The sequence below is a fragment of the Triticum aestivum genome, chromosome 7D, assembly GCF_018294505.1.
Source record: "Triticum aestivum cultivar Chinese Spring chromosome 7D, IWGSC CS RefSeq v2.1, whole genome shotgun sequence".
Classification (NCBI taxonomy): Eukaryota; Viridiplantae; Streptophyta; class Magnoliopsida; order Poales; family Poaceae; genus Triticum; species Triticum aestivum.
In genome coordinates this window covers 621,979,282-621,990,582 of record NC_057814.1, presented here as the reverse complement: position 1 = coordinate 621,990,582, position 11,301 = coordinate 621,979,282, and positions in this window count along the sequence as shown.

The window sequence follows — 11,301 nt, the reverse complement described above, 5'->3', positions numbered from 1 at the left end:
GAGCACTCCTTCCGGAGCCTCCTAACGATCTTTTGAAAATGGGCTGAGAGCGCGTGCTCTCAGCCGCCTCCACGTGTTGCACTTTGGACGCTCTCTCCGGATTTTGTTTTTTTATTTTATTTTTTCTCACGTGTTTTTGGCTTTTTAAATGGATTTTTTTATTTTTTTTGACTTTTTGGTTTTCCACCTGTCTTCCTTAGCTTTTGGACAAAAATAATAATTTATTTCTTTCGCGAGTGGCACGGTTTTGCTTTCGCGAGAGGCACGGCCATGCCTCTAAGAAAATGAAAAAAAAAATCACTTTTTCAGTTTTTTGTTCGCCAGAGGCATAGTTTTGCTTTCATGAGAGGCAAGGTTGTGCTTTCGGGCCGTGCCTCTCGGAAACGGAAACGTTCTCTAATTCTTTTTTCCTTCCGCGAGAGTCACGGTTTGCTTCCGCGAGAGGCACGGTTGTGCTTTCGCGAGAGACGTGGTCGTGCCTCTCGGAAAGGAAAAAAAAACATGCCCCCGATTCGGTTTTTTCATCCGGCTTTTTTGTCCTGTTTTTTTTCGTGAAAAAATGTCTATCAAAATCTATCAATATGAGATCTAGTTTTAAAGATCTCGACGTGAGGGTCCAATGATGAAAAGGGTTGGAGATTTGGACGCATGGTTAAAAAGATAAAAGGTTTTGAAAAAACGGATGTACGAAAAAAAAGGGGAAATGTCCAGGTTGCGACAAATGGCACGCATGCAGTGCACCACTTGTCGCAACCTAAGGTGATGGGAGTGATCTTTAAAGGAAGTACTCCTTAATTAGTGATTTAGGGGGAGCTCCTTTATGGAAAACCCTATACGCCGCTCTTGCAGGGTTGCACGAGCGAAAGCAGTGGGCCGGTCCAATTGCTAGTGAAGTTTTCTCTGTACAGCATATCTGCCGGTTTTGGGAACCATCTTGAAGGTTCCTGAACCGGGTTTTTTCTTGTTGGATTCAACTTCTGGGTTTTTTCGGTTTTCCTTTTTCCTGTCTTTATCGTTTTTCCCGTTTCTTATTTTCTTTGTGATTCTTTTTATGTTTTCACAGAATTTCATAGAATTACAAAAAAAGTTTAGACATTCATATTTTGTTTGAAATTTCAAATTGTATTCACTTTTTTGAAAAAAAATTGGATTCAAATTTTTCTTCCCGGTTTTAAAAAATGGTTGGAATTTCAATATTATGTTAGTGTTTTCAAAATGTGCTCACCCCCTTTCAAATAAATTATTAACATTTTCCAAAAAAATAGAAATATGAAATTTGTTCATGTTTTTGAAAAACTACTCATGTTTTTGTATAGCATTTAGGCATTTTGTTCACATTTTCAAAATGTGTTCAAGTTTGTCAAATCTGCTCATGTTTTTATAAACTTTTCAGAATTTCAATATTTTTTTAATTTATCATGTTTTTCCTTTTTGTTGAAAATTTCATCTTCCAAAAATTGTTCGGAAATTTCAGAAAATGCCCGTGACTTTTAAAAATTGTCCACAATGTTTGAAAAAACTGATCATGTTTTAGAACGAATGTCATTAATACAAAAAAAATCACATTTTCCAAGAATTGTTCGGGAAATTTATAAAAACTGCTCGGAAGGTTTTTGTTCAAAATTTGCAAATAATGTTCCCTTTTTCAAAAGTTGTTCACAAGTTTAAAAAAATTCATGTTTTCAAATTTTGTTCAAGAGTTTCAAAATATGTTCGCCCTTCAAATTTTTTCGAATTTTGAAAAATGTTCCCGTTTCAAGAAATCTTCATGATCTTAAAAAAAAAATGTTCCCGTTTCGAACCTGTGCAGGTTCTTTATGGTTGACACTACTGTAAGGTCATATATGACTGCTAGTTCAGATGGTAGTGGCACGTCGTGTATGGCACTAGCTCATCTGCAAGAATGCCCGTGAGAACATCTTTTTTTTATCTACAGTGCGCATTCGATGTTGGTCTCGATCTTCATGGCCGGCACAGCCGTTGAGTCTCCTATGTGAAACGACAACTCTTTTCCGCAGAGAGCGGCGTATAGGAGCTCCCCTCCTATATGGCGCAGCACGCGCCAGGGAGTGGACGCACGCGCACAACCCGCTACCCCCGGGCGCCCATTCTAGGTTGGCCCGTGAGCGACAAAGGGGAGGCCCCTATTAAAAAATTCGGGATGTCGAAAACATTACAAAATTAAAACAAATGTGAATTTCAATAAATTTCTTGGAGCAAAAAAATGTCCTTTGTTTTGTATAAAATTTCAAGAATTTGATAAAATGTTCATGAATTTGGATATTGTTGAATATTTTTATCAGATGAACAAATTTGAATTTGATTACATTTTTCGAACTTGATGAACAAATTGTCAATTCAGGAACATTTTCATAAGAAAAAATGGGTGCAATTTTTGAAAAAGGATGAACTATTTTTGAATGTGATGAACATTTTTTAAAATTAAGGTGATCCTTTTTTGAATATGATGAATATTTTTAATAAGTTGAACATTTTGATTTTTAAACTTGATGAACAAATTCTAAATTGAAGAACACTTCCTGAAAATTAAATGAGCGTTTTGAAAACACTATGAACAGTTTTTACAATTATGGTGAACAAACTTTGAATATGATATAGAAATTTTGAATTTGATGAACATTTTTTGAATTAGATGAACATTTTTTCAATCAGATGAACATTTTTTGAATTCAGTGAACAAAAAAATGTTCAAGATACTAAAAATATCACAGAAACGGGAAAAGGAGAAATAAAGAAGAAAAAACAGAGATGAAGAAGCAATAAAAATATAAAAATAAAAATAAAAAACAAAACAGAAAAATAAACATAAAAGGAAAAATGGGGGACCTCGCGCCCCACATAGGCTGGCCCAGAAAGCACGCAGGGGAGCTGGGGGGTGCGCGCTATGGCAGCCATAGGGAGCACCCTACCCGCCATATAGTATCCGCCCTCCTCGAGAATAACTAACTGGGAGCTCTATTTGACGCATTTTACGTCAAACAGCCACGCGACGCACGCACGGACCCCCCGACTGGCCCGGCCCAATAGTGGGTGCTGTAGCGAGCGTGCGTTTGCATGTACAGTAGTGCAGCGATGTTAAAAACAAGGAAACACACGAGTCTTGCTAGGATTCAAACTCTGGACCTTCATCTTGTGTAGGAGAGCAGCTAACAAGGGGAGCTAACAAGCATTGGTTTCAAAAGGGGAGCATGCTAGTATAGGAATTACTTCCACTGCAGAATCCAGACAGGTTTTTGAATTTTTCCTAACTTTCCTTGAAAATGGTGATTTTTCTAAAAAAAATGAGCAATATTTGAAAATCTGACAATTTTTTAACTATTGGACAAATTTTCAAATTTTAAAAATAAAATAAATGGCGTGAACATTTCTCAACAGAAAGAAAATTTGAATTTCCTGAAAACACGAATATTTATTGAATTTTGAGGATTTGTTTGGACAATTGGAACAGTTTTGAAATGAGGAATCATTTTTTGAAATTCCCGAACATGTTTTAAAACATTGAACAATTATTGTTTATTTAGAAAAAAAATTGATAATGGGAACTTTTTTGAAACTAATTTTTGAAAAGCATGATTTTTTATTGAAATTCCTGAACATTTTTTGAAAGCAAGAACATTATTTGAATTTGTGAGACAGTTTAATATTCTGGACTTTTTTCGATAATGGGAACATATTTTGAATTGTTGAACAATTATTGCAAAGCGAAACATTTTGTGAAATTCCTGAACATTTTTTGAAAACCCAAACATCATTTGAAAACAGGGACAAGTTTTTAATATTTTGAACAGTTTTTTAGAAAACATGAACATTTTTCTAAATTCCAAAATATTTTCTGAATTTTGAACAATATATGTGAACATGAACATATTTGAAATTTTGAAAAACACGAACTTTTAAGACTTCCATGCATCTTTAGTAATTATGAAACAATTTTTAAACATTTCTTTGCTTTCTTGAAAAATCGAAACATTTCGTTGTTCTTTGAAAAATTCTAGAAATTTTGTAAAAATGCAAACATGTTTTTGAAAAGAAATAAAACTTGAAAAAGTTAAAGAAAAAAACGAATCAAATGGAAAAGAAACAAAAAAGAAAAAAATAAAAGAAAAATAAATAGAAAAGCTGAAAAAGCGAAAAACTGTAAAAGAAACGGAAACCCGGTTTAGGGAACCTTCTAGAAGGTTCAAAAAACCAGAATGGCCAGTTCCTAAGCTATCTACATAAGTAAGCCAGCGGAAAAATCGTCGCTCGGTCGCTTGCCTCGTGCGAAGCGCCGGCAGTTTGCCGCAATGAGCGGCCAATAGAAAATTCCTAACTAACTGGAGGTTACTCACACACAAAAACTGGAGGATACCCTTGCGGGGACCTCACAGGGGTCACTTTGGGTGGTCTGGGCACGTTAAGTGGTATGTCCAACCACCGCACATATTGCATGTTGGCCGCTTTCTCTGAATTCATAAACAGGAAATTATGTATGCATTTTCGGTTTTTAGGTGTTTTTTCCAGGTTTTCAGTTTTTTCTATGTTTCGCAGAAAAAAAGTGCCTTTTCCTAGCTTATTAGTTGCTAAATAATGATAGAGTTCGTGGATTTCGGCATGACTTGTGCTAGAAAGTAGTATATATCGAGTGCCCTACCATAGAGCTGGCCCCCGCGTCGCTCCGCTCGGGGCGACACGGGAGGCGACGAAATCCCTAGCCGCCGGCCCCCTCCCCCCCTCGCCGCCGCCCGAGGAGGCCTCCGGCGAAGCCCGCGTGGTCGCCCAGGACGGTGGCGGCGAGGATCTGGCTGCTTCGCTCCTCGCGGAGGGCTTAGGGCGCCAAGGCAGCGGCCTCGGGTGGTGCGGCGGCGTCGTTTCTGCGGCGAGCGGTGTCGCAGGTGTTGTCCCCCGTCTCCTTGGTCGCGAGGGCGGCGAGTGACGGCGGGCGCTGGCGCCGTCGCAGCGGGGGCACGGCCTCCCTGTTCGCGTCTGGATCTGAAGGCGGCTTCCACTTCCCCTCAGAGCACTCCTCCTCGCCGGATCTGGTCGCCGGCGGCCTCTGGACGCCGGATCCGTGGTCGGTGGGGTTGCCTGGAGCTGCGGAACTGGACCGGGAGAAATCCCTGGCTGGTTCTCCGGACACGGCGTCGGCGACACAGGTAGGTGCCGTTTCCCTCCTCGGAGGCTTCGTCGAGGTTCGTTTCCTCTCCCTCCTGCTCCATGACCCGGGTGAAAACCCTTGTCTTTTCAAGACTGGACGGCAACGGCGCAACGTGCGTTGCCACCTTCTTGAAGGTGTCGTCTTGGGCATGATAGGAGTGTGCAGAGTGTTGTGAGGTGGGTGTCGGGTTGGATGCGTCAGCAGCGAGGGAGATGAAGCTTGGTGCTCTGTTTATGTAGCAGTGATGCTCTGCTTTGGATTGCTCGCCGGATCCTTGCTTGCTTGCTCGCCGGTTTGGCGCCATTCTTGGGCAAGGAGGGGATAGGGCTCCTCTCTTTTGCTAGCAGCAACTTGATGCGGTGGCTTGGGCACGGGATCCTATCCATACGGGCTTGATCTGCTTCCTGTAAGGTTGCTTCATCTTGCTCGTTGTTCGTTTGTTCAGTGTCAGTGCCTTCCCGCAGTTTTTCCCCTTGGTAGTTGTAGCAGTGACCTGCGGTGTGGCAATTCGTCTGGTTATCCTCATGCAACGCTGTGTCGGGTTGAGAATCTCCCATGGTGCCCGGCATCGTGTCCAATACTGGATCTAGGGTGAGCTTCTCCATCTTCCAGCGGTCCGGCGCCTTTCGAGCCAAGGCGAGGGGCAGGGGTCCCCTCTGGATTTGGAGAGGAGCGGATCGAACAAGGTGTCACCTTTCGGGGTAGATGAGGGCGCGACCATCGCTGGACTTTGTCTTCATATGAAGAACCCCTCCGTTTTGCTCAGCTTGATCTACTTCATTTGGTGGACTGCATCGACTTCTAGATAGTGCTTAGTTTGCTTATCCCTATAGGGCTTGTAGTCTTTGGTGCTTGTAAGCTGCTTCGGCAACACTATGTATCTGCTGTTTTTTTTCTGTTCTTGTTAGCGGCTTTTCGCAGTTGTTTAGTGGTTGTAACAATGGCCTTGTGTAATCCCTGGCCGGTTGATGGCTTTGTTAATTCAAAGTCGGGCTCCCCTTGAGCCTTCGTTCTAAAAAAAAAGTTCCCTACCATAGGAGTAACTAAGAGTGGTTCTAGTACGGATAGGAGTACCTATACTAGGAAAATGATAACAGAAAGAAAACGCTGCCACCTTAGCGAAAAATGATGATTTATGAAAACGCTGCCAAGGTAAGGAAAAATGATGGTCCATTTGTTTTGTGTACATTCTGCTATATGTAAAGTTGACCGATGCTTAGGGTTGACTTTTAGTCTGACGGGGCTCCTTGTGTGATAGATTGATGTTCTTGGAGGAAGGATCCCGACTATTGTCGTGGGGGTCGCTTCTCCTTCTTTTCCTTGTGCTAGACCTTTTGGGAATGCACTAGGGAAAGGAGGAGTAGCGACCCTCACCGATGGTCAAAATATTAGTGAGGGAGTGTCTACCATATATACACCAACAATATAATTACTAGTGTAGATCGATGTTCTTGAGGGAAGGATCCCGACAGTTGCCTTGCCGATCGCTTTTCCTTGTTCTCCTTGTGCTAGACCATTTGTTAATGCGCTCGGGGAAGAAGTAGAAGTGACAATCACCGACAATCGAAATACTAGTGAGGGAGTGCGCACCATATACACGACCACTTGAGAGATGAGAGTTGTTTAAGGGAGACTCAACAGACCGATAGTCAACCCATGATGAATAATGATTTGTGTGTTAACTTTCTATTATTTTTTGTAGACTTTTAATCTTTCAATTATGAACACGACAAATTGATGACAACGATAGGATCCCCGAGTGCAATGGTTGTTCCAGCGACGGGGGTATGTGGGACAATCCTCACTTGCAAAATGATAGGTGCTTCTCCCTCACTCTTAAGGAGGCCTTCGAATATTTTATGGTATATAACTTCATCGACACGTATTTCTTCTTAATTAAGCATGTCTTAAGATTTTTACTTTATGTACTTCCCGTTTTTTATAATTCGACTAGTGCACCCCCTGCTATGCAAGACGGTATGTCCTAGAGAAGCTCTCTTTCGACGGCGTGTAAAAGTGGATACGAAGAAAGCTTACCTTAAGACCAAACATGGTTTCATGTTTTAGGCTAAGCTCTACAATGAAGTAGGCCACACACATTTTGGTTGTGCAAATTGGATAGGATTATGCAAGGCTTACAGATTTGAGAAGGGTACGAGAATAACATTCGATATTGGCATTCCTCGGTATGATCCAATCACTGGTCCTCAACATGATAAAGACATTTGAGTGGATCTGGACATGATTCCAATTCTACCTCCGTGTGAGTTTGTTAAACAAACTTGTTAAATAATCTATAGTCCTTATTTAAAAATGGCTGTTATTCACCCCTATTTAACTTGTTTATTTATAATTAACAACTTATTCTCTATCTTCAAGAAATACACAGAAGATAGTAGAAGAGACCTATTATACTGCTGGCTCAGAGCTAACTTGGGATGATAAGAATTCTCTTATTTCCTTTGTTAATGATGTTATGTCTTTTAAGAGCATCTATGGAGCTGGCCGAAATACTACAAGAAACGTACCACTGGTCCACAAGTTGAGCGATGCTATCATCCGTAGAAATATCATGGTAAGATTTTTTACTATTGTATCACTAGTACATCTTTTTCATACATTCTTCTTAAGTAAACTACATTACTAACTATGTTACTATGATGTTCGTCAACAGAAGCTCCCAAATGTTGTTGTGCCTCCGCTGATGGGTGTCGAAGATGAGATGACAATTGTTTGCCCTTTGAGGACCATTTTCAAATATACATACTTGACTGAACATCAACCAAATGGATGCCTCAAAATTGAAGGATGGGGGCAAATTGTGAATGAGCGCAGACCACAAATTGGTGGCCGGTGGATCTCTATGCTTCATCATGGAGATGGAGGTTTTTTCTCTCTGTTTTATTCTATTTTACCTAAGAGAGAGGACTAGGTCATAGTACCTGTCATGTGCTCGAAAGTTATTTACCTAGGATGATAACAATCAGCTAGTAGTGGTTAACTTATGACGATGATAATGATGATGATGATGAGTTATTATATCACTACGATGTGATGAGTTATTATATCATTATGATGATAATGAGTTGTTATATCATTGCTAGTGTATAAAAATATGTATAATTGTTGTATAAGTACAACCTTAGTGTATATGAGGGTCTTTCTTAGCTTTTCGGCAACAAAAGACCCCCGCCGGAAAACGTGTGTTTTTTCGTGAGTGGCATGGTTTTTATTCCTCGAGAGGCAAGGTTTTACTTCCGCGAGAGGCACGGCCGTGCCTCTCGGAAACAAAAAAATGCTTTTTCTAATTTTCTTGGGCCAACAAGTGCTCAAACAAGTACAAGAAGATAGGGCAGGACTTCGCTAACCAATCCGCTTTCATTTGTGGAAGGCATTTGCATGACAACTTCCTTTTGGTAAGGCAAGTGGCCCGGAAACTCCATGCTCGCAAGGAGGCAAGTGTTTTTCTCAAGTTGGACATCTCAAGAGCTTTCAATTCCCTCGCTTGGCCATTCCTTTTTGAGGTGTTGAGAAGTAAAGGCTTTGGGCACAAGTGGTGTGGGTGGATCTCCATACTTCTCAGGACGGCGTCTACCAAAGTGATCATGAATGGGATCCCAGGGCGTAGTTTTGTGCACGTGCAAGGGCTCAGGCAGGGGGACCCCATCTCGCCATTACTATTCGTGATTGCAATGGACGTGCTTTCTAGGATCATGATCAAGGCAGCGAACTACTTATCCGACATCGTAGCACTATCAATTTAGCGAGCAGTTGACGGTGGAGGGCGCCGTCCTGGTTAAGAGAGCTTTAGGTTGTCAACGAATTGAGACCATCCAAGAACAATGACGGGGTCCACTCAAGTCGTGTGCTGTTGGTTGGAGAATGGGGCGACCATCTAGAATGAACAATGGGTAGAAAATTCGGTATTGGCAGATAAAAGAAGACCGGGATCAGTGCGTGAGCGACAGGGCCAGAGGTTAAGGAGCAGTGATGCGGTAGCAAGTGCGTCCGGCCAGAAGCGAGGCGACACGTTAGCATGAAACAGGAGCGTGCGAACGCAGTCATTCAGAGTGCGAAGGACGTGTTCGGCTCGACCGTTCTGCTGTGAAGTATACGGGCAAGTGAGACAAAAAATTATGCCATGGTGCGACGAAAAAGTGCGGAAAGCAAGATTGTGGAACTCTTTTCCATTGTCAGTCTGAAGAGCAAGAATGGGACGCCCAAACTGCATGCTGACATAGGAGTAAAAAGCCGTCAGAGTGGAAAGTGCATCCAACTTTCGTCGCAAAGGAAAAGTCCACACATAATGAGAATAATCATCAAGGATAACCAGATAATATAAATAGCCTGAATTACTAGGAACTGGAGAGGTCCACACGTCGCTATGAATCAACTGAAAAGGAAAAGAAGCAACGGTGGTGGAGTTATTAAACGGAAGACGAACGTGTTTGCCAACACGGCAGGCATGACAAGTGTGATCCTCTATCTTATTACAACTGAAACAAAAACTCCTAAGAATATGACGAAGGGTGACGGGGTTGGGATAACCCAGACAAGAGTGCTAGAGATCAACGCCAGCGGAGAGTGCGACCGGTGCGGTGGTGGTGGAGGAAGGCGGAGCACCAGATAGAGCTCGTCGGGGCTGTCACATCGGTGAAGTACCATCCTAGTTCGAGTGTCCTTGACACAAAAACCAAGCTCGTCAAATTCAACAGTAACAGGATTTTCACGAGTGAAACAACGAACGGAAATAAGGTTCTTAATAAGATGAGGTGACACAAGTATGTTAGACAAAGATAAAGGCATGGAATTAGAAGGAAAAGAAGTGTGCCCAACGTGTGTAATAGGGAGGGTGGAACCGTCACCGACAATGATGCGGTGGGCGGTGGCGATGGGAGTGAAAGAGAAAAGATTAGCAGGATGAGCAAACCTGTGAGCAGTGGCCCCGTTGTCCATGTACCAATCACCAACTCTAGTGTAGTTGTTCGGCGTAGTGGCGGTGTGCATCGCGGCGAGAAGCGCCGGATCCCATGGCGCCGGTGGCAGCGCCGGCAGAGGTGAGGGAGACGCCATCGGGAAGCAGTAGCCGCCACTCAGCTGCGGCGGCGGGTACCCTCCATAGGGCTGCGGGGCCGCGTAGTACGCCTGATGCGCCGGAGGGCGCGACACGGGAAGAGTCGGCGTCGGGGCCCGTGGGACCGGCATGGTGTACTCATGAACGACACCGGTCCACGGGTTGTACCCGCTGGCCCACGGAGGAGGCGCCTGGGGCTGTTGCTGTCGACGAGGAGGGCCCGCGGCCTGCGGCTGCTGCTGGCCACCATGCCGCCCTCCGCGGCGCCGATCAGCGGGTGGCGCGGGAGGGGCCGGCGCCCCGTACGGCTGCTGTGGCAAGGCCAGCAGCGGCGGCTGCTGCTGCGGCTGGTAGGGCGACGGGTGGCGCGGCGGTGGAGGGGCGGCGAGTGGTGGTGGTGGCCCGCAGCGTGTGGTGTCGGCGGCGATGGCGGTGTGGATGGCCCGCGCCTTGACCTGCTTCATCCGACTCTCCTCTAGCCGGAGGTAAGCCACAAACTTGGCGAAGGATGGCTCGAGAATGAGGGTGAGGTTCGCCGCGGCGTTGCCGAAGTCCTCGTTGAGGCCGGCGGTGAGCGTGCTGAGGAGGAGATCATCGTCAATCTTCGTGTCAATATCACAGAGCTTGTCAGCGAGAGTCTTGAGACGGCGACAATAGTCGTCGACGGAGGAGTTGTCCTGGTGGCATCCAAAAGACCCTTGTTGCAAAAGAACGCGACGTTGAAGACGATTGTCGGTGAAGGGCCCGTTCAGCTTGGTCCACACGGCGTGGGCGTCATCACCGTCTTGCACGTCCGTCTGAAACAGGTCCGACGAGATGGTGAGGGAGAACCGCCGGATGAGTGTCGGCAGCATAGGGAGGGTTGGCATCGGCGAACGGGTTGGAGGAGCCGGACGAGGTGACAGACGACATGGCGGTGGGGTGGTGGTGTGGCTAGGGTTAGGGTTGGATGAGGCGGCGGCGGCAGGGAGAGGTGCGGTGGCGGCTTCGGGTGGAGGGGAAGGGGTTGCGGCGGCTAGGAGGTGCGGCGGCGGCGACGGGAGGTGGTTGCGGCGGTGCTCGGATAGGG